The 21,135-nt window shown below is 44.9% G+C and overlaps 1 protein-coding gene, 12 non-coding genes and 1 pseudogene across 14 annotated transcripts in view; all 14 read left to right on the forward strand.

The window, feature by feature from the left end:
• LOC145457677 (actin-related protein 2/3 complex subunit 2-like) overlaps positions 1-21,135 on the forward strand; it is a 281,489-nt gene that overhangs the window by 205,104 nt on the left and 55,250 nt on the right. The gene's annotated exons all lie outside the window — the stretch shown is intronic.
• On the forward strand, positions 1,605-1,767 carry LOC145434692 (U1 spliceosomal RNA). The gene has a single exon (XR_013913522.1). It is a non-coding gene; the product is annotated as a U1 spliceosomal RNA (small nuclear RNA).
• Positions 3,465-3,628, forward strand: LOC145434758 (U1 spliceosomal RNA). Its single transcript, XR_013913581.1, has one exon. It is a non-coding gene; the product is annotated as a U1 spliceosomal RNA (small nuclear RNA).
• LOC145434695 (U1 spliceosomal RNA) lies at positions 4,454-4,617 on the forward strand. The gene has a single exon (XR_013913525.1). It is a non-coding gene; the product is annotated as a U1 spliceosomal RNA (small nuclear RNA).
• LOC145434698 (U1 spliceosomal RNA) lies at positions 5,447-5,609 on the forward strand. Its single transcript, XR_013913528.1, has one exon. It is a non-coding gene; the product is annotated as a U1 spliceosomal RNA (small nuclear RNA).
• On the forward strand, positions 7,325-7,488 carry LOC145434770 (U1 spliceosomal RNA). The gene has a single exon (XR_013913593.1). It is a non-coding gene; the product is annotated as a U1 spliceosomal RNA (small nuclear RNA).
• LOC145434693 (U1 spliceosomal RNA) lies at positions 9,186-9,348 on the forward strand. Its single transcript, XR_013913523.1, has one exon. It is a non-coding gene; the product is annotated as a U1 spliceosomal RNA (small nuclear RNA).
• On the forward strand, positions 11,046-11,224 carry LOC145434711 (U1 spliceosomal RNA; annotated as a pseudogene).
• On the forward strand, positions 12,054-12,216 carry LOC145434694 (U1 spliceosomal RNA). The gene has a single exon (XR_013913524.1). It is a non-coding gene; the product is annotated as a U1 spliceosomal RNA (small nuclear RNA).
• On the forward strand, positions 13,914-14,076 carry LOC145434730 (U1 spliceosomal RNA). The gene has a single exon (XR_013913553.1). It is a non-coding gene; the product is annotated as a U1 spliceosomal RNA (small nuclear RNA).
• Positions 15,779-15,941, forward strand: LOC145434731 (U1 spliceosomal RNA). The gene has a single exon (XR_013913554.1). It is a non-coding gene; the product is annotated as a U1 spliceosomal RNA (small nuclear RNA).
• LOC145434697 (U1 spliceosomal RNA) lies at positions 16,772-16,934 on the forward strand. Its single transcript, XR_013913527.1, has one exon. It is a non-coding gene; the product is annotated as a U1 spliceosomal RNA (small nuclear RNA).
• LOC145434696 (U1 spliceosomal RNA) lies at positions 18,632-18,794 on the forward strand. The gene has a single exon (XR_013913526.1). It is a non-coding gene; the product is annotated as a U1 spliceosomal RNA (small nuclear RNA).
• On the forward strand, positions 20,471-20,634 carry LOC145434706 (U1 spliceosomal RNA). The gene has a single exon (XR_013913534.1). It is a non-coding gene; the product is annotated as a U1 spliceosomal RNA (small nuclear RNA).

Below are 21,135 nucleotides of genomic sequence, written 5' to 3' on the forward strand. Positions count from 1 at the left end.
ATAAATATACCAAATACTTGGTTTGTTGATTTATTTTCTGCCTCGGAACGAACGTGGCCATATAACACGTTTTGAGTTGGCCTACACCTCGATTTGTTCTCGTGGACCTGCGATATAGCAATGGCGTCTGACCTTTACATCGTTATAGTGCAGGGGCTGGCAACTTCTCCAGTCGGCGGGCCAGATAGAGGAAAATTAGGTACTTGGCGGGCCGGATTGCTGAATCGACACATTATTCCCCCATTTATCCACATATACAAGGAATAAATCGTATTTAATAAATGTATTTTAACGACAGCAATGTCGCTTCAAAGCCATTTCTCCGATAATGGCGAGGACAGTGTGGATTTGAGAATAACATTATCATACAGGCGCCGCCATGTCTGCTTCACTCTGATCAATCAACACACGGTGCAATCCCTAGTTAAGATTTCAAGTCGTTCGATGACCCCGGTAACCCTAATTTAACAAGATATCAATTCATTAGGGTTGAGTAGGTGCCGTGATAGCGTCGTTGTTCAACTGTGTGGCGTAAATAATCTCGAATATTGAATTCATACGGCCCGCGTTTTCTACAAAATTTGAAAACTGGCCTGCGACCCGTTTTGAGATGGCGACCCCTGGAATATGCGGTGCCTTACAAAAGCCTAGAAGTGTGGCGTGCTACAAGTCGGCGGTTGCGGAATCGAAAATAAGAAATATATCAGTCTGGTGTAAATGACCATTGTAGTCGACAAAAATCATGATTACCACAGACGACATTAGGGTTGAGTGCATATCGCAAATGCCGATAATGCAAGTCTTCTCGCTTCGACGAACTTACGCGTATGCTCCACTCTCGCAACGATGCGCACACACGTATATAATAATATACAGTCACTTAAATTTGACGTAGTATGCAAGTAGTGGGGGATCTCGACAGACTGTGGCCGCGGGCCACATTATCATGTAAGACGGAAAACCGTCCGCGGGCCGGACAAAATCCCTTCGCGGGCCGGATCCGGCCCGCGGGCCGTATGTTGCCCACCCCTGTTATAGTGTCTGTTTCTGGGTAAGATTTAACGATTAGCGGTTAGTAGGCCTTTTCCGTATAGTGCGAGCCTAATTTCTTTTTCACCTAGCTCTCCTGAACTGATCATATACACTTCATGTATTTCGATAAGCGCCTGGATTGTGGCGAGAATTGATGACAGTCAGAAGATTAGAAATTAATCTACAATAGGCTTTCCCTATATGCCTCGCTTTTGTAGCTGTGAAAACTTTGCATTGCTATGTCACGCTTCTGTAATCCTATACCGGCTCTTTATTGGCAAAGCGAATATCAGAGCACCATGGAGATGACCATAAACCGCAAGATAATGATTATCGCACTTTTAAGCAAGGAATGGACGGTGGAATTCGCAATTGGACGCCGCAGTCAGTCCAATATCATCGATGACGTCCCAATCATATTTGGCGTTCGCGTCTAGTAGAAACTATTTCATTTTGCTTCGGCGATTCAAAGCGCACTTGGTGAATGCATTTATGCATATGTGGAGAGCGTGCTCACCACAATATTTACTTTGTTGTATGAAATTGGGTGTCAATAAATTTCTGGAAAACTCATACTTACCTGACGAGGCAGTGAACCATGATCAAAAGGCGGTTCTGCCCGGGCGAGGCCTAGCCATTGCACTTCGGCTTGGTTGACCTCGGCGATTACCCCAAATGTGGGTAACTCGGTCGTGTAAGTTCTGGTAGTGGGGTCTGCGTTCGCGCTAACCCATTCCATCCAACCATACTAATTAAATAGCTCACAGTGCATGGAAAAGAATTCGTGGCCAGCGGCTCTCGTAACGACACTCACTTACATGCATTCTCGCAAAGCCGCTGATTATAATAAATATACCAAATACTTGGTTTGTTGATTTATTTTCTGCCTCGGAACGAACGTGGCCATATAACACGTTTTGAGTTGGCCTACACCTCGATTTGTTCTCGTGGACCTGCGATATAGCAATGGCGTCTGACCTTTACATCGTTATAGTGCAGGGGCTGGCAACTTCTCCAGTCGGCGGGCCGGATAAAGGAAAATTAGGTACTTGGTGAGCCGGATTGCTGAATCGACACATTATTCGCCCATTTATCCACATATACAAGGAATAAATCGTATTTAATAAATGTATTTTAACGACAGCAATGTCGCTTCAAAGCCATTTCTCCGATAATGGCGAGGACAGTGTGGATTTGAGAATAACATTATCATACAGGCGCCGCCATGTCTGCTTCACTCTGATCAATCAACACACGGTGCAATCCCTAGTTAAGATTTCAAGTCGTTCGATGACCCCGGTAACCCTAATTTACCAAGATATCAATTCATTAGGGTTGAGTAGGTGCCGTGATAGCGTCGTTGTTCAACTGTGTGGCGTAAATAATCTCGAATATTGAATTCATACGGCCCGCGTTTTCTACAAAATTTGAAAACTGGCCTGCGACCCGTTTTGAGATGGCGACCCCTGGAATATGCGGTGCCTTACAAAAGCCTAGAAGTGTGGCGTGCTACAAGTCGGCGGTTGCGGAATCGAAAATAAGAAATATATCAGTCTGGTGTAAATGACCATTGTAGTCGACAAAAATCATGATTACCACAGACGACATTAGGGTTGAGTGCATATCGCAAATGCCGATAATGCAAGTCTTCTCGCTTCGACGAACTTACGCGTATGCTCCACTCTCGCAGCGATGCGCACACACGTATATAGTAATATACAGTCACTTAAATTTGACGTAGTATGCAAGTAGTGGGGGATCTCGACAGACTGGGGCCGCGGGCCACATTATCATGTAAGACGGAAAACCATCCGCGGGCCGGACAAAATCCCTTCGCGGGCCGTATGTTGCCCACCCCTGTTATAGTGTCTGTTTCTGGGTAAGATTTAACGATTAGCGGTTAGTAGGCCTTTTCCGTATAGTGCGAGTCTAATTTCTTTTTCACCTAGCTCTCCTGAACTGATCATATACACTTCATGTATTTCGATAAGCGCCTGGATTGTGGCGAGAATTGATGACAGTCGGCAGATCAGAAATTAATCTACAATAGGCTTTCCCTATATGCCTCGCTTTTGTAGCTGTGAAAACTTTGCATTGCTATGTCACGCTTCTGTAATCCTATACCGGCTCTTTATTAGCAAAGCGAATATCAGAGCACCATGGAGTTGACCATAAAACGCAAGATAATGATTATCGCACTTTTAAGCAAGGAATGGACGGTGGAATTCGCAATTGGACGCCGCAGTCAGTCCAATATCATCGATGACGTCCCAATCATACTTGGCGTTCGCGTCTAGTAGAAACTATTTCATTTTGCTTCGGCGATTCAAAGCGCACTTGGTGAATGCATTTATGCATATGTGGAGAGCGTGCTCACCACAATATTTATTTTGTTGTATGAAATTGGGTGTCAATAAATTTCTGGAAAACTCATACTTACCTGACGAGGCAGTGAACCATGATCAAAAAGGCGGTTCTGCCCGGGCGAGGCCTAGCCATTGCACTTCGGCTTGGTTGACTTCGGCGATTACCCCAAATGTGGGTAACTCGGTCGTGTGATTTCTGGTAGTGGGGTCTGCGTTCGCGCTAACCCTTTCCATCCAACCATTCTGATTAAATAGCTCACAGTGCATGAAAAAGAATTCGTGGCCAGCGGCTCTCGTAACGACACTCACTTACATGCATTTTCGCAAAGCCGCTGATTATTATAAAAATACCAAATACTTGGTTTGTTGATTTATTTTCCCCCTCGGAACGAACGTGGCCATATAACACGTTTTGAGTTGGCCTACACCTCGATTTGTTCTCGTAGACCTGCGATATAGCAATGGCGTCTGACCTTTACATCGTTATAGTGTCTGTTTCTGGGTAAGATTTCACAATTAGCGGTTAGTAGGCCTTTTCCGTATAGTGCGAGCCTAATTTCTTTTTCACCTAGCTCTCCTGAACTGATAATATACACTTCATGTATTTCGATAAGCGCCTGGATTGTAGCGAGAATTGATGACAGTCGGCAGATCAGAAATTAATCTACAATAGGCTTTCCCTATATGCCTCGCTTTTGTAGCTGTGAAAACTTTGCATTGCTATGTCACGCTTCTGTAATCCTATACCGGCTCTTTATTGGCAAAGCGAATATCAGAGCACCATGGAGATGACCATAAACCGCAAGATAATAATTATCGCACTTTTAAGCAAGGAATGGACGGTGGAATTCGCAATTGGACGCCGCAGTCAGTCCAATATCATCGATGACGTCCCAATCATATTTGGCGTTCGCGTCTAGTAGAAACTATTTCATTTTGCTTCGGCGATTCAAAGCGCACTTGGTGAATGCATTTATGCATATGTGGAGAGCGTGCTCACCACAATATTTATTTTGTTGTATGAAATTGGGTGTCAATAAATTTCTGGAAAACTCATACTTACCTGACGAGGCAGTGAACCATGATCAAAAAGGCGGTTCTGCCCGGGCGAGGCCTAGCCATTGCACTTCGGCTTGGTTGACCTCGGCGATTACCCCAAATGTGGGTAACTCGGTCGTGTAATTTCTGGTAGTGGGGTCTGCGTTCGCGCTAACCCTTTCCATCCAACCAACCATACTAATTAAATAGCTCACAGTGCACGGAAAAGAATTTGTGGCCAGCGGCTCTCGTAACGACACTCACTTACATGCATTCTCGCAAAGCCGCTGATTATTATAAATATACCAAATACTTGGTTTGTTGATTTATTTTCCCCCTCGGAACGAACGTGGCCATATAACACGTTTTGAGTTGGCCTACACCTCGATTTGTTCTCGTAGACCTGCGATATAGCAATGGCGTCTGACCGTTACATCGGTATAGTGTCTGTTTCTGGTTAAGATTTCACGGTTAGCGGTTAGTAGGCCTTTTCCGTATAGTGCGAGCCTAATTTCTTTTTCACCTAGCTCTCCTGAACTGATCATATACACTTCATGTATTTCGATAAGCGCCTGGATTGTGGCGAGAATTGATGACAGTCGGCAGATCAGAAATTAATCTACAATAGGCTTTCCCTATATGCCTCGCTTTTGTAGCTGTGAAAACTTTGCATTGCTATGTCTCGCTTCTGTAATCCTATACCGGCTCTTTATTGGCAAAGCGAATATCAGAGCACCATGGAGATGACCATAAAACACAAGATAATGATTATCGCTCTTTTAAGCAAGGAATGGACGGTGGAATTCGCAATTGGACGCCGCAGTCAGTCCAATATCATCGATGACGTCCCAATCATATTTGGCGTTCGCGTCTAGTAGAAACTATTTCATTTTGCTTCGGCGATTCAAAGCGCACTTGGTGAATGCATTTATGCATATGTGGAGAGCGTGCTCACCACAATATTTATTTTGTTGTATGAAATTGGGTGTCAATAAATTTCTGGAAAACTCATACTTACGTGACGAGGCAGTGAACCATGATCAAAAGGCGGTTCTGCCCGGGCGAGGCCTAGCCATTGCACTTCGGCTTGGTTGACCTCGGCGATTACCCCAAATGTGGGTAACTCGGTCGTGTAAGTTCTGGTAGTGGGGTCTGCGTTCGCGCTAACCCAAGCCATCCAACCATACTAATTAAATAGCTCACAGTGCATGGAAAAGGATTCGTGGCCAGCGGCTCTCGTAACGACACTCACTTACATGCATTCTCGCAAAGCCGCTGATTATAATAAATATACCAAATACTTGGTTTGTTGATTTATGTTCTGCCTCGGAACGAACGTGGCCATATAACACGTTTTGAGTTGGCCTACACCTCGATTTGTTCTCGTGGACCTGCGATATAGCAATGGCGTCTGACCTTTACATCGTTATAGTGCAGGGGCTGGCAACTTCTCCAGTCGGCGGGCCAGATAGAGGAAAATTAGGTACTTGGCGGGCCGGATTGCTGAATCGACACATTATTCGCCCATTTATCCACATATACAAGGAATAAATCGTATTTAATAAATGTATTTTAACGACAGCAATGTCGCTTCAAAGCCATTTCTCCGATAATGGCGAGGACAGTGTGGATTTGAGAATAACATTATCATACAGGCGCCGCCATGTCTGCTTCACTCTGATCAATCAACACACGGTGCAATCCCTAGTTAAGATTTCAAGTCGTTCGATGACCCCGGTAACCCTAATTTAACAAGATATCAATTCATTAGGGTTGAGTAGGTGCCGTGATAGCGTCGTTGTTCAACTGTGTGGCGTAAATAATCTCGAATATTGAATTCATACGGCCCGCGTTTTCTACAAAATTTGAAAACTGGCCTGCGACCCGTTTTGAGATGGCGACCCCTGGAATATGCGGTGCCTTACAAAAGCCTAGAAGTGTGGCGTGCTATAAGTCGGCGGTTGCGGAATCGAAAATAAGAAATATATCAGTCTGGTGTAAATGACCATTGTAGTCGACAAAAATCATGATTACCACAGACGACATTAGGGTTGAGTGCATATCGCAAATGCCGATAATGCAAGTCTTCTCGCTTCGACGAACTTACGCGTATGCTCCACTCTCGCAACGATGCGCACACACGTATATAGTAATATACAGTCACTTAAATTTGACGTAGTATGCAAGTAGTGGGGGATCTCGACAGACTGGGGCCGCGGGCCACATTATCATGTAAGACGGAAAACCGTCCGCGGGCCGGACAAAATCCCTTCGCGGGCCGGATCCGGCCCGCGGGCCGTATGTTGCCCACCCCTGTTATAGTGTCTGTTTCTGGGTAAGATTTAACGATTAGCGGTTAGTAGGCCTTTTCCGTATAGTGCGAGCCTAATTTCTTTTTCACCTAGCTCTCCTGAACTGATCATATACACTTCATGTATTTCGATAAGCGCCTGGATTGTGGCGAGAATTGATGACAGTCGGCAGATCAGAAATTAATCTACAATAGGCTTTCCCTATATGCCTCGCTTTTGTAGCTGTGAAAACTTTGCATTGCTATGTCACGCTTCTGTAATCCTATACCGGCTCTTTATTAGCAAAGCGAATATCAGAGCACCATGGAGTTGACCATAAAACGCAAGATAATGATTATCGCACTTTTAAGCAAGGAATGGACGGTGGAATTCGCAATTGGACGCCGCAGTCAGTCCAATATCATCGATGACGTCCCAATCATACTTGGCGTTCGCGTCTAGTAGAAACTATTTCATTTTGCTTCGGCGATTCAAAGCGCACTTGGTGAATGCATTTATGCATATGTGGAGAGCGTGCTCACCACAATATTTATTTTGTTGTATGAAATTGGGTGTCAATAAATTTCTGGAAAACTCATACTTACCTGACGAGGCAGTGAACCATGATCAAAAAGGCGGTTCTGCCCGGGCGAGGCCTAGCCATTGCACTTCGGCTTGGTTGACTTCAGCGATTACCCCAAATGTGGGTAACTCGGTCGTGTGATTTCTGGTAGTGGGGTCTGCGTTCGCGCTAACCCTTTCCATCCAACCATTCTGATTAAATAGCTCACAGTGCATGGAAAAGAATTCGTGGCCAGCGGCTCTCGTAACGACACTCACTTACATGCATTCTCGCAAAGCCGCTGATTATAATAAATATACCAAATACTTGGTTTGTTGATTTATTTTCCCCCTCGGAACGAACGTGGCCATATAACACGTTTTGAGTTGGCCTACACCTCGATTTGTTCTCGTGGACCTGCGATATAGCAATGGCGTCTGACCTTTACATCGTTATAGTGCAGGGGCTGGCAACTTCTCCAGTCGGCGGGCCGGATAGAGGAAAATTAGGTACTTGGCGGGCCGGATTGCTGAATCGACACATTATTCGCCCATTTATCCACATATACAAGGAATAAATCGTATTTAATAAATGTACTTTAACGACAGCAATGTCGCTTCAAAGCCATTTCTCCGATAATGGCGAGGACAGTGTGGATTTGAGAATAACATTATCATACAGGCGCCGCCATGTCTGCTTCACTCTGATCAATCAACACACGGTGCAATCCCTAGTTAAGATTTCAAGTCGTTCGATGACCCCGGTAACCCTAATTTACCAAGATATCAATTCATTAGGGTTGAGTAAGTGCCGTGATAGCGTCGTTGTTCAACTGTGCGGCGTAAATAATCTCGAATATTGAATTCATACGGCCAGCGTTTTCTACAAAATTTGAAAACTGGCCTGCGACCCGTTTTGAGATGGCGACCCCTGGAATATGCGGTGCCTTACAAAAGCCTAGAAGTGTGGCGTGCTACAAGTCGGCGGTTGCGGAATCGAAAATAAGAAATATATCAGTCTGGTGTAAATGACCATTGTAGTCGACAAAAATCATGATTACCACAGACGACATTAGGGTTGAGTGCATATCGCAGATGCCGATAATGCAAGTCTTCTCGCTTCGACGAACTTACGCGTATGCTCCACTCTCGCAACAATGCGCACACACGTATATAGTAATATACAGTCACTTAAATTTGACGTAGTATGCAAGTAGTGGGGGATCTCGACAGACTGGGGCCGCGGGCCACATTATCATGTAAGACGGAAAACCATCCGCGGGCCGGACAAAATCCCTTCGCGGGCCGTATGTTGCCCACCCCTGTTATAGTGTCTGTTTCTGGGTAAGATTTACCGATTAGCGGTTAGTAGGCCTTTTCCGTATAGTGCGAGCCTAATTTCTTTTTCACCTAGCTCTCCTGAACTGATCATATACACTTCATGTATTTCGATAAGCGCCTGGATTGTGGCGAGAATTGATGACAGTCAGAAGATTAGAAATTAATCTACAATAGGCTTTCCCTATATGCCTCGCTTTTGTAGCTGTGAAAACTTTGCATTGCTATGTCACGCTTCTGTAATCCTATACCGGCTCTTTATTGGCAAAGCGAATATCAGAGCACCATGGAGATGACCATAAACCGCAAGATAATGATTATCGCACTTTTAAGCAAGGAATGGACGGTGGAATTCGCAATTGGACGCCGCAGTCAGTCCAATATCATCGATGACGTCCCAATCATATTTGGCGTTCGCGTCTAGTAGAAACTATTTCATTTTGCTTCGGCGATTCAAAGCGCACTTGGTGAATGCATTTATGCATATGTGGAGAGCGTGCTCACCACAATATTTACTTTGTTGTATGAAATTGGGTGTCAATAAATTTCTGGAAAACTCATACTTACCTGACGAGGCAGTGAACCATGATCAAAAGGCGGTTCTGCCCGGGCGAGGCCTAGCCATTGCACTTCGGCTTGGTTGACCTCGGCGATTACCCCAAATGTGGGTAACTCGGTCGTGTAAGTTCTGGTAGTGGGGTCTGCGTTCGCGCTAACCCATTCCATCCAACCATACTAATTAAATAGCTCACAGTGCATGGAAAAGAATTCGTGGCCAGCGGCTCTCGTAACGACACTCACTTACATGCATTCTCGCAAAGCCGCTGATTATAATAAATATACCAAATACTTGGTTTGTTGATTTATTTTCTGCCTCGGAACGAACGTGGCCATATAACACGTTTTGAGTTGGCCTACACCTCGATTTGTTCTCGTGGACCTGCGATATAGCAATGGCGTCTGACCTTTACATCGTTATAGTGCAGGGGCTGGCAACTTCTCCAGTCGGCGGGCCGGATAGAGGAAAATTAGGTACTTGGTGAGCCGGATTGCTGAATCGACACATTATTCGCCCATTTATCCACATATACAAGGAATAAATCGTATTTCATAAATGTATTTTAACGACAGCAATGTCGCTTCAAAGCCATTTCTCCGATAATGGCGAGGACAGTGTGGATTTGAGAATAACATTATCATACAGGCGCCGCCATGTCTGCTTCACTCTGATCAATCAACACACGGTGCAATCCCTAGTTAAGATTTCAAGTCGTTCGATGACCCCGGTAACCCTAATTTACCAAGATATCAATTCATTAGGGTTGAGTAGGTGCCGTGATAGCGTCGTTGTTCAACTGTGTGGCGTAAATAATCTCGAATATTGAATTCATACGGCCCGCGTTTTCTACAAAATTTGAAAACTGGCCTGCGACCCGTTTTGAGATGGCGACCCCTGGAATATGCGGTGCCTTACAAAAGCCTAGAAGTGTGGCGTGCTACAAGTCGGCGGTTGCGGAATCGAAAATAAGAAATATATCAGTCTGTTGTAAATGACCATTGTAGTCGACAAAAATCATGATTACCACAGACGACATTAGGGTTGAGTGCATATCGCAAATGCCGATAATGCAAGTCTTCTCGCTTCGACGAACTTACGCGTATGCTCCACTCTCGCAACGATGCGCACACACGTATATAGTAATATACAGTCACTTAAATTTGACGTAGTATGCAAGTAGTGGGGGATCTCGACAGACTGGGGCCGCGGGCCACATTATCATGTAAGACGGAAAACCATCCGCGGGCCGGACAAAATCCCTTCGCGGGCCGTATGTTGCCCACCCCTGTTATAGTGTCTGTTTCTGGGTAAGATTTAACGATTAGCGGTTAGTAGGCCTTTTCCGTATAGTGCGAGCCTAATTTCTTTTTCACCTAGCTCTCCTGAACTGATCATATACACTTCATGTATTTCGATAAGCGCCTGGATTGTGGCGAGAATTGATGACAGTCGGCAGATCAGAAATTAATCTACAATAGGCTTTCCCTATATGCCTCGCTTTTGTAGCTGTGAAAACTTTGCATTGCTATGTCACGCTTCTGTAATCCTATACCGGCTCTTTATTAGCAAAGCGAATATCAGAGCACCATGGAGTTGACCATAAAACGCAAGATAATGATTATCGCACTTTTAAGCAAGGAATGGACGGTGGAATTCGCAATTGGACGCCGCAGTCAGTCCAATATCATCGATGACGTCCCAATCATACTTGGCGTTCGCGTCTAGTAGAAACTATTTCATTTTGCTTCGGCGATTCAAAGCGCACTTGGTGAATGCATTTATGCATATGTGGAGAGCGTGCTCACCACAATATTTATTTTGTTGTATGAAATTGGGTGTCAATAAATTTCTGGAAAACTCATACTTACCTGACGAGGCAGTGAACCATAATCAAAAAGGCGGTTCTGCCCGGGCGAGGCCTAGCCATTGCACTTCGGCTTGGTTGACTTCGGCTTGGTTGACCTCGGCGATTACCCCAAATGTGGGTAACTCGGTCGTGTGATTTCTGGTAGTGGGGTCTGCGTTCGCGCTAACCCTTTCCATCCAACCAACCATACTAATTAAATAGCTCACAGTGCACGGAAAAGAATTTGTGGCCAGCGGCTCTCGTAACGACACTCACTTACATGCATTCTCGCAAAGCCGCTGATTATTATAAATATACCAAATACTTGGTTTGTTGATTTATTTTCCCCCTCGGAACGAACGTGGCCATATAACACGTTTTGAGTTGGCCTACACCTCGATTTGTTCTCGTAGACCTGCGATATAGCAATGGCGTCTGACCTTTACATCGTTATAGTGTCTGTTTCTGGGTAAGATTTCACGATTAGCGGTTAGTAGGCCTTTTCCGTATAGTGCGAGCCTAATTTCTTTTTCACCTAGCTCTCCTGAACTGATAATATACACTTCATGTATTTCGATAAGCGCCTGGATTGTAGCGAGAATTGATGACAGTCGGCAGATCAGAAATTAATCTACAATAGGCTTTCCCTATATGCCTCGCTTTTGTAGCTGTGAAAACTTTGCATTGCTATGTCACGCTTCTGTAATCCTATACCGGCTCTTTATTGGCAAAGCGAATATCAGAGCACCATGGAGATGACCATAAACCGCAAGATAATAATTATCGCACTTTTAAGCAAGGAATGGACGGTGGAATTCGCAATTGGACGCCGCAGTCAGTCCAATATCATCGATGACGTCCCAATCATATTTGGCGTTCGCGTCTAGTAGAAACTATTTCATTTTGCTTCGGCGATTCAAAGCGCACTTGGTGAATGCATTTATGCATATGTGGAGAGCGTGCTCACCACAATATTTACTTTGTTGTATGAAATTGGGTGTCAATAAATTTCTGGAAAACTCATACTTACCTGACGAGGCAGTGAACCATGATCAAAAGGCGGTTCTGCCCGGGCGAGGCCTAGCCATTGCACTTCGGCTTGGTTGACCTCGGCGATTACCCCAAATGTGGGTAACTCGGTCGTGTAAGTTCTGGTAGTGGGGTCTGCGTTCGCGCTAACCCATTCCATCCAACCATACTAATTAAATAGCTCACAGTGCATGGAAAAGAATTCGTGGCCAGCGGCTCTCGTAACGACACTCACTTACATGCATTCTCGCAAAGCCGCTGATTATAATAAATATACCAAATACTTGGTTTGTTGATTTATTTTCCCCCTCGGAACGAACGTGGCCATATAACACGTTTTGAGTTGGCCTACACCTCGATTTGTTCTCGTGGACCTGCGATATAGCAATGGCGTCTGACCTTTACATCGTTATAGTGCAGGGGCTGGCAACTTCTCCAGTCGGCGGGCCGGATAGAGGAAAATTAGGTACTTGGCGGGCCGGATTGCTGAATCGACACATTATTCGCCCATTTATCCACATATACAAGGAATAAATCGTATTTAATAAATGTATTTTAACGACAGCAATGTTGCTTCAAAGCCATTTCTCCGATAATGGCGAGGACAGTGTGGATTTGAGAATAACATTATCATACAGGCGCCGCCATGTCTGCTTCACTCTGATCAATCAACACACGGTGCAATCCCTAGTTAAGATTTCAAGTCGTTCGATGACCCCGGTAACCCTAATTTACCAAGATATCAATTCATTAGGGTTGAGTAGGTGCCGTGATAGCGTCGTTGTTCAACTGTGTGGCGTAAATAATCTCGAATATTGAATTCATACGGCCCGCGTTTTCTACAAAATTTGAAAACTGGCCTGCGACCCGTTTTGAGATGGCGACCGCTGGAATATGCGGTGCCTTACAAAAGCCTAGAAGTGTGGCGTGCTACAAGTCGGCGGTTGCGGAATCGAAAATAAGAAATATATCAGTCTGGTGTAAATGACCATTGTAGTCGACAAAAATCATGATTACCACAGACGACATTAGGGTTGAGTGCATATCGCAAATGCCGATAATGCAAGTCTTCTCGCTTCGACGAACTTACGCGTATGCTCCACTCTCGCAACGATGCGCACACACGTATATAATAATATACAGTCACTTAAATTTGACGTAGTATGCAAGTAGTGGGGGATCTCGACAGACTGGGGCCGCGGGCCACATTATCATGTAAGACGGAAAACCGTCCGCGGGCCGGACAAAATCCCTTCGCGGGCCGTATGTTGCCCACCCCTGTTATAGTGTCTGTTTCTGGGTAAGATTTAACGATTAGCGGTTAGTAGGCCTTTTCCGTATAGTGCGAGCCTAATTTCTTTTTCACCTAGCTCTCCTGAACTGATCATATACACTTCATGTATTTCGATAAGCGCCTGGATTGTGGCGAGAATTGATGACAGTCGGCAGATCAGAAATTAATCTACAATAGGCTTTCCCTATATGCCTCGCTTTTGTAGCTGTGAAAACTTTGCATTGCTATGTCACGCTTCTGTAATCCTATACCGGCTCTTTATTGGCAAAGCGAATATCAGAGCACCATGGAGATGACCATAAACCGCAAGATAATGATTATCGCACTTTTAAGCAAGGAATGGACGGTGGAATTCGCAATTGGACGCCGCAGTCAGTCCAATATCATCGATGACGTCCCAATCATATTTGGCGTTCGCGTCTAGTAGAAACTATTTCATTTTGCTTCGGCGATTCAAAGCGCACTTGGTGAATGCATTTATGCATATGTGGAGAGCGTGCTCACCACAATATTTATTTCGTTGTATGAAATCGGGTGTCAATAAATTTCTGGAAAACTCATACTTACCTGACGAGGCAGTGAACCATGATCAAAAAGGCGGTTCTGCCCGGGCGAGGCCTAGCCATTGCACTTCGGCTTGGTTGACCTCGGCGATTACCCCAAATGTGGGTAACTCGGTCGTGTAATTTCTGGTAGTTGGGTCTGCGTTCGCGCTAACCCTTTCCATCAAACCAACCATATTAATTAAATAGCTCACAGTGCACGGAAAAGAATTCGTGGCCAGCGGCTCTCGTAACGACACTCACTTACATGCATTCTCGCAAAGCCGCTGATTATTATAAATTTACCAAATACTTGGTTTGTTGATTTATTTTCCCCCTCGGAACGAACGTGGCCATATAACACGTTTTGAGTTGGCCTACACCTCGATTTGTTCTCGTAGACCTGCGATATAGCAATGGCGTCTGACCTTTACATCGTTATAGTGCAGGGGCTGGCAACTTCTCCAGTCGGCGGGCCGGATAGAGGAAAATTAGGTACTTGGCGGGCCGGATTGCTGAATCGACACATTATTCGCCCATTTATCCACATATACAAGGAATAAATCGTATTTAATAAATGTATTTTAACGACAGCAATGTTGCTTCAAAGCCATTTCTCCGATAATGGCGAGGACAGTGTGGATTTGAGAATAACATTATCATACAGGCGCCGCCATGTCTGCTTCACTCTGATCAATCAACACACGGTGCAATCCCTAGTTAAGATTTCAAGTCGTTCGATGACCCCGGTAACCCTAATTTACCAAGATATCAATTCATTAGGGTTGAGTAGGTGCCGTGATAGCGTCGTTGTTCAACTGTGTGGCGTAAATAATCTCGAATATTGAATTCATACGGCCCGCGTTTTCTACAAAATTTGAAAACTGGCCTGCGACCCGTTTTGAGATGGCGACCGCTGGAATATGCGGTGCCTTACAAAAGCCTAGAAGTGTGGCGTGCTACAAGTCGGCGGTTGCGGAATCGAAAATAAGAAATATATCAGTCTGGTGTAAATGACCATTGTAGTCGACAAAAATCATGATTACCACAGACGACATTAGGGTTGAGTGCATATCGCAAATGCCGATAATGCAAGTCTTCTCGCTTCGACGAACTTACGCGTATGCTCCACTCTCGCAACGATGCGCACACACGTATATAATAATATACAGTCACTTAAATTTGACGTAGTATGCAAGTAGTGGGGGATCTCGACAGACTGGGGCCGCGGGCCACATTATCATGTAAGACGGAAAACCGTCCGCGGGCCGGACAAAATCCCTTCGCGGGCCGTATGTTGCCCACCCCTGTTATAGTGTCTGTTTCTGGGTAAGATTTAACGATTAGCGGTTAGTAGGCCTTTTCCGTATAGTGCGAGCCTAATTTCTTTTTCACCTAGCTCTCCTGAACTGATCATATACACTTCATGTATTTCGATAAGCGCCTGGATTGTGGCGAGAATTGATGACAGTCGGCAGATCAGAAATTAATCTACAATAGGCTTTCCCTATATGCCTCGCTTTTGTAGCTGTGAAAACTTTGCATTGCTATGTCACGCTTCTGTAATCCTATACCGGCTCTTTATTGGCAAAGCGAATATCAGAGCACCATGGAGATGACCATAAACCGCAAGATAATGATTATCGCACTTTTAAGCAAGGAATGGACGGTGGAATTCGCAATTGGACGCCGCAGTCAGTCCAATATCATCGATGACGTCCCAATCATATTTGGCGTTCGCGTCTAGTAGAAACTATTTCATTTTGCTTCGGCGATTCAAAGCGCACATGGTGAATGCATTTATGCATATGTGGAGAGCGTGCTCACCACAATATTTATTTCGTTGTATGAAATTGGGTGTCAATAAATTTCTGGAAAACTCATACTTACCTGACGAGGCAGTGAACCATGATCAAAAAGGCGGTTCTGCCCGGGCGAGGCCTAGCCATTGCACTTCGGCTTGGTTGACCTCGGCGATTACCCCAAATGTGGGTAACTCGGTCGTGTAATTTCTGGTAGTTGGGTCTGCGTTCGCGCTAACCCTTTCCATCAAACCAACCATATTAATTAAATAGCTCACAGTGCACGGAAAAGAATTCGTGGCCAGCGGCTCTCGTAACGACACTCACTTACATGCATTCTCGCAAAGCCGCTGATTATTATAAATATACCAAATACTTGGTTTGTTGATTTATTTTCCCCCTCGGAACGAACGAGGCCATATAACACGTTTTGAGTTGGCCTACACCTCGATTTGTTCTCGTAGACCTGCGATATAGCAATGGCGTCTGACCTTTACATCGTTATAGTGTCTGTTTCTGGGTAAGATTTCACGATTAGCGGTTAGTAGGCCTTTTCCGTATAGTGCGAGCCTAATTTCTTTTTCACCTAGCTCTCCTGAACTGATCATATACACTTCATGTATTTTGATAAGCGCCTGGATTGTGGCGAGAATTGATGACAGTCTGCAGATCAGAAATTAATCTACAATAGGCTTTCCCTATATGCCTCGCTTTTGTAGCTGTGAAAACTTTGCATTGCTATGTCACGCTTCTGTAATCCTATACCGGCTCTTTATTGGCAAAGCGAATATCAGAGCACCATGGAGATGACCATAAAACACAAGATAATGATTATCGCACTTTTAAGCAAGGAATGGACGGTGGAATTCGCAATTGGACGCCGCAGTCAGTCCAATATCATCGATGACGTCCCAATCATATTTGGCGTTCGCGTCTTGTAGAAACTATTTTATTTTGCTTCGGCGATTCAAAGCGCACTTGGTGAATGCATTTATGCATATGTGGAGAGCGTGCTCACCACAATATTTACTTTGTTGTATGAAATTGGGTGTCAATAAATTTCTGGAAAACTCATACTTACCTGACGAGGCAGTGAACCATGATCAAAAGGCGGTTCTGCCCGGGCGAGGCCTAGCCATTGCACTTCGGCTTGGTTGACCTCGGCGATTACCCTAAATGTGGGTAACTCGGTCGTGTAAGTTCTGGTAGTGGGGTCTGCGTTCGCGCTAACCCTTTCCATCCAACCATACTAATTAAATAGCTCACAGTGCATGGAAAAGAATTCGTGGCCAGCGGCTCTCGTAACGACACTCACTTACATGCATTCTCGCAAAGCCGCTGATTATAATAAATATACCAAATACTTGGTTTGTTGATTTATTTTCCCCCTCGGAACGAACGTGGCCATATAACACGTTTTGAGTTGGCCTACACCTCGATTTGTTCTCGTGGACCTGCGATATAGCAATGGCGTCTGACCTTTACATCGTTATAGTGCAGGGGCTGGCAACTTCTCCAGTCGGCGGGCCGGATAGAGGAAAATTAGGTACTTGGCGGGCCGGATTGCTGAATCGACACATTATTCGCCCATTTATCCACATATACAAGGAATAAATCGTATTTAATAAATGTATTTTAACGACAGCAATGTCGCTTCAAAGCCATTTCTCCGATAATGGCGAGGACAGTGTGGATTTGAGAATAACATTATCATACAGGCGCCGCCATGTCTGCTTCACTCTGATCAATCAACACACGGTGCAATCCCTAGTTAAGATTTCAAGTCGTTCGATGACCCCGGTAACCCTAATTTACCAAGATATCAATTCATTAGGGTTGAGTAGGTGCCGTGATAGCGTCGTTGTTCAACTGTGTGGCGTAAATAATCTCGAATATTGAATTCATACGGCCCGCGTTTTCTACAAAATTTGAAAACTGGCCTGCGACCCGTTTTGAGATGGCGACCCCTGGAATATGCGGTGCCTTACAAAAGCCTAGAAGTGTGGCGTGCTACAAGTCGGCGGTTGCGGAATCGAAAATAAGAAATATATCAGTCTGGTGTAAATGACCATTGTAGTCGACAAAAATCATGATTACCACAGACGACATTAGGGTTGAGTGCATATCGCAAATGCCGATAATGCAAGTCTTCTCGCTTCGACGAACTTACGCGTATGCTCCACTCTCGCAACGATGCGCACACACGTATATAGTATTATACAGTCACTTAAATTTGACGTAGTATGCAAGTAGTGGGGGATCTCGACAGACTGGGGCCGCGGGCCACATTATCATGTAAGACGGAAAACCATCCGCGGGCCGGACAAAATCCCTTTGCGGGCCGTATGTTGCCCACCCCTGTTATAGTGTCTGTTTCTGGGTAAGATTTAACGATTAGCGGTTAGTAGGCCTTTTCCGTATAGTGCGAGCCTAATTTCTTTTTCACCTAGCTCTCCTGAACTGATCATATACACTTCATGTATTTCGATAAGCGCCTGGATTGTGGCGAGAATTGATGACAGTCGGCAGATCAGAAATTAATCTACAATAGGCTTTCCCTATATGCCTCGCTTTTGTAGCTGTGAAAACTTTGCATTGCTATGTCACGCTTCTGTAATCCTATACCGGCTCTTTATTGGCAAAGCGAATATCAGAGCACCATGGAGATGACCATAAAACACAAGATAATGATTATCGCACTTTTAAGCAAGGAATGGACGGTGGAATTCGCAATTGGACGCCGCAGTCAGTCCAATATCATCGATGACGTCCCAATCATATTTGGCGTTCGCGTCTTGTAGAAACTATTTCATTTTGCTTCGGCGATTCAAAGCGCACTTGGTGAATGCATTTATGCATATGTGGAGAGCGTGCTCACCACAATATTTACTTTGTTGTATGAAATTGGGTGTCAATAAATTTCTGGAAAACTCATACTTACCTGACGAGGCAGTGAACCATGATCAAAAGGCGGTTCTGCCCGGGCGAGGCCTAGCCATTGCACTTCGGCTTGGTTGACCTCGGCGATTACCCCAAATGTGGGTAACTCGGTCGTGTAAGTTCTGGTAGTGGGGTCTGCGTTCGCGCTAACCCATTCCATCCAACCATACTAATTAAATAGCTCACAGTGCATGGAAAAGAATTCGTGGCCAGCGGCTCTCGTAACGACACTCACTTACATGCATTCTCGCAAAGCCGCTGATTATTATAAATATACCAAATACTTGGTTTGTTGATTTATTTTCCCCCTCGGAACGAACGTGGCCATATAACACGTTTTGAGTTGGCCTACACCTCGATTTGTTCTCGTGGACCTGCGATATAGCAATGGCGTCTGACCTTTACATCGTTATAGTGCAGGGGCTGGCAACTTCTCCAGTCGGCGGGCCGGATAGAGGAAAATTAGGTACTTGGCGGGCCGGATTGCTGAATCGACACATTATTCGCCCATTTATCCACATATACAAGGAATAAATCGTATTTAATAAATGTATTTTAACGACAGCAATGTCGCTTCAAAGCCATTTCTCCGATAATGGCGAGGACAGTGTGGATTTGAGAATAACATTATCATACAGGCGCCGCCATGTCTGCTTCACTCTGATCAATCAACACACGGTGCAATCCCTAGTTAAGATTTCAAGTCGTTCGATGACCCCGGTAACCCTAATTTACCAAGATATCAATTCATTAGGGTTGAGTAGGTGCCGTGATAGCGTCGTTGTTCAACTGTGTGGCGTAAATAATCTCTAATATTGAATTCATACGGCCCGCGTTTTCTACAAAATTTGAAAACTGGCCTGCGACCCGTTTTGAGATGGCGACCCCTGGAATATGCGGTGCCTTACAAAAGCCTAGAAGTGTGGCGTGCTACAAGTCGGCGGTTGCGGAATCGAAAATAAGAAATATATCAGTCTGGTGTAAATGACCATTGTAGTCGACAAAAATCATGATTACCACAGACGACATTAGGGTTGAGTGCATATCGCAAATGCCGATAATGCAAGTCTTCTCGCTTCGACGAACTTACGCGTATGCTCCACTCTCGCAACGATGCGCACACACGTATATAATAATATACAGTCACTTAAATTTGACGTAGTATGCAAGTAGTGGGGGATCTCGACAGACTGGGGCCGCGGGCCACATTATCATGTAAGACGGAAAACCGTCCGCGGGCCGGACAAAATCCCTTCGCGGGCCGTATGTTGCCCACCCCTGTTATAGTGTCTGTTTCTGGGTAAGATTTAACGATTAGCGGTTAGTAGGCCTTTTCCGTATAGTGCGAGCCTAAATTCTTTTTCACCTAGCTCTCCTGAACTGATCATATACACTTCATGTATTTCGATAAGCGCCTGGATTGTGGCGAGAATTGATGACAGTCGGCAGATCAGAAATTAATCTACAATAGGCTTTCCCTATATGCCTCGCTTTTGTAGCTGTGAAAACTTTGCATTGCTATGTCACGCTTCTGTAATCCTATACCGGCTCTTTATTGGCAAAGCGAATATCAGAGCACCATGGAGATGACCATAAACCGCAAGATAATGATTATCGCGCTTTTGAGCAAGGAATGGACGGTGGAGGCGTCCAATATCATCGATGACGTCCCAATCATATTTGGCGTTCGCGTCTAGTAGAAACTATTTCATTTTGTTTCGGCGATTCAAAGCGCACTTGGTGAATGCATTTATGCATATGTGGAGAGCGTGCTCACCACAATATTTATTTTGTTGTATGAAATTGGGTGTCAATAAATTTCTGGAAAACTCATACTTACCTGACGAGGCAGTGAACCATGATCAAAAAGGCGGTTCTGCCCGGGCGAGGCCTAGCCATTGCACTTCGGCTTGGTTGACCTCGGCGATTACCCCAAATGTGGGTAACTCGGTCGTGTAATTTCTGGTAGTGGGGTCTGCGTTCGCGCTAACCCTTTCCATCCAACCAACCATACTAATTAAATAGCTCACAGTGCACGGAAAAGAATTCGTGGCCAGCGGCTCTCGTAACGACACTCACTTACATGCATTCTCGCAAAGCCGCTGATTATTATAAATAAACCAAATACTTGGTTTGTTGATTTATTTTCCCCCTCGGAACGAACGTGGCCATATAACACGTTTTGAGTTGGCCTACACCTCGATTTGTTCTCGTGGACCTGCGATATAGCAATGGCGTCTGACCTTTACATCGTTATAGTGCAGGGGCTGGCAGCTTCTCCAGTCGGCGGGCCGGATAGAGGAAAATTAGGTACTTGGCGGGCCGGATTGCTGAATCGACACATTATTTGCCCATTTATCCACATATACAAGGAATAAATCGTATTTAATAAATGTATTTTAACGACAGCAATGTCGCTTCAAAGCCATTTCTCCGATAATGGCGAGGACAGTGTGGATTTGAGAATAACATTATCATACAGGCGCCGCCATGTCTG

Source organism: Botryllus schlosseri, chromosome 2 (assembly GCF_051294905.1).
Source record: "Botryllus schlosseri isolate E-star chromosome 2, Bs_hap1, whole genome shotgun sequence".
Lineage (NCBI taxonomy): Eukaryota > Metazoa > Chordata > Ascidiacea > Stolidobranchia > Styelidae > Botryllus > Botryllus schlosseri.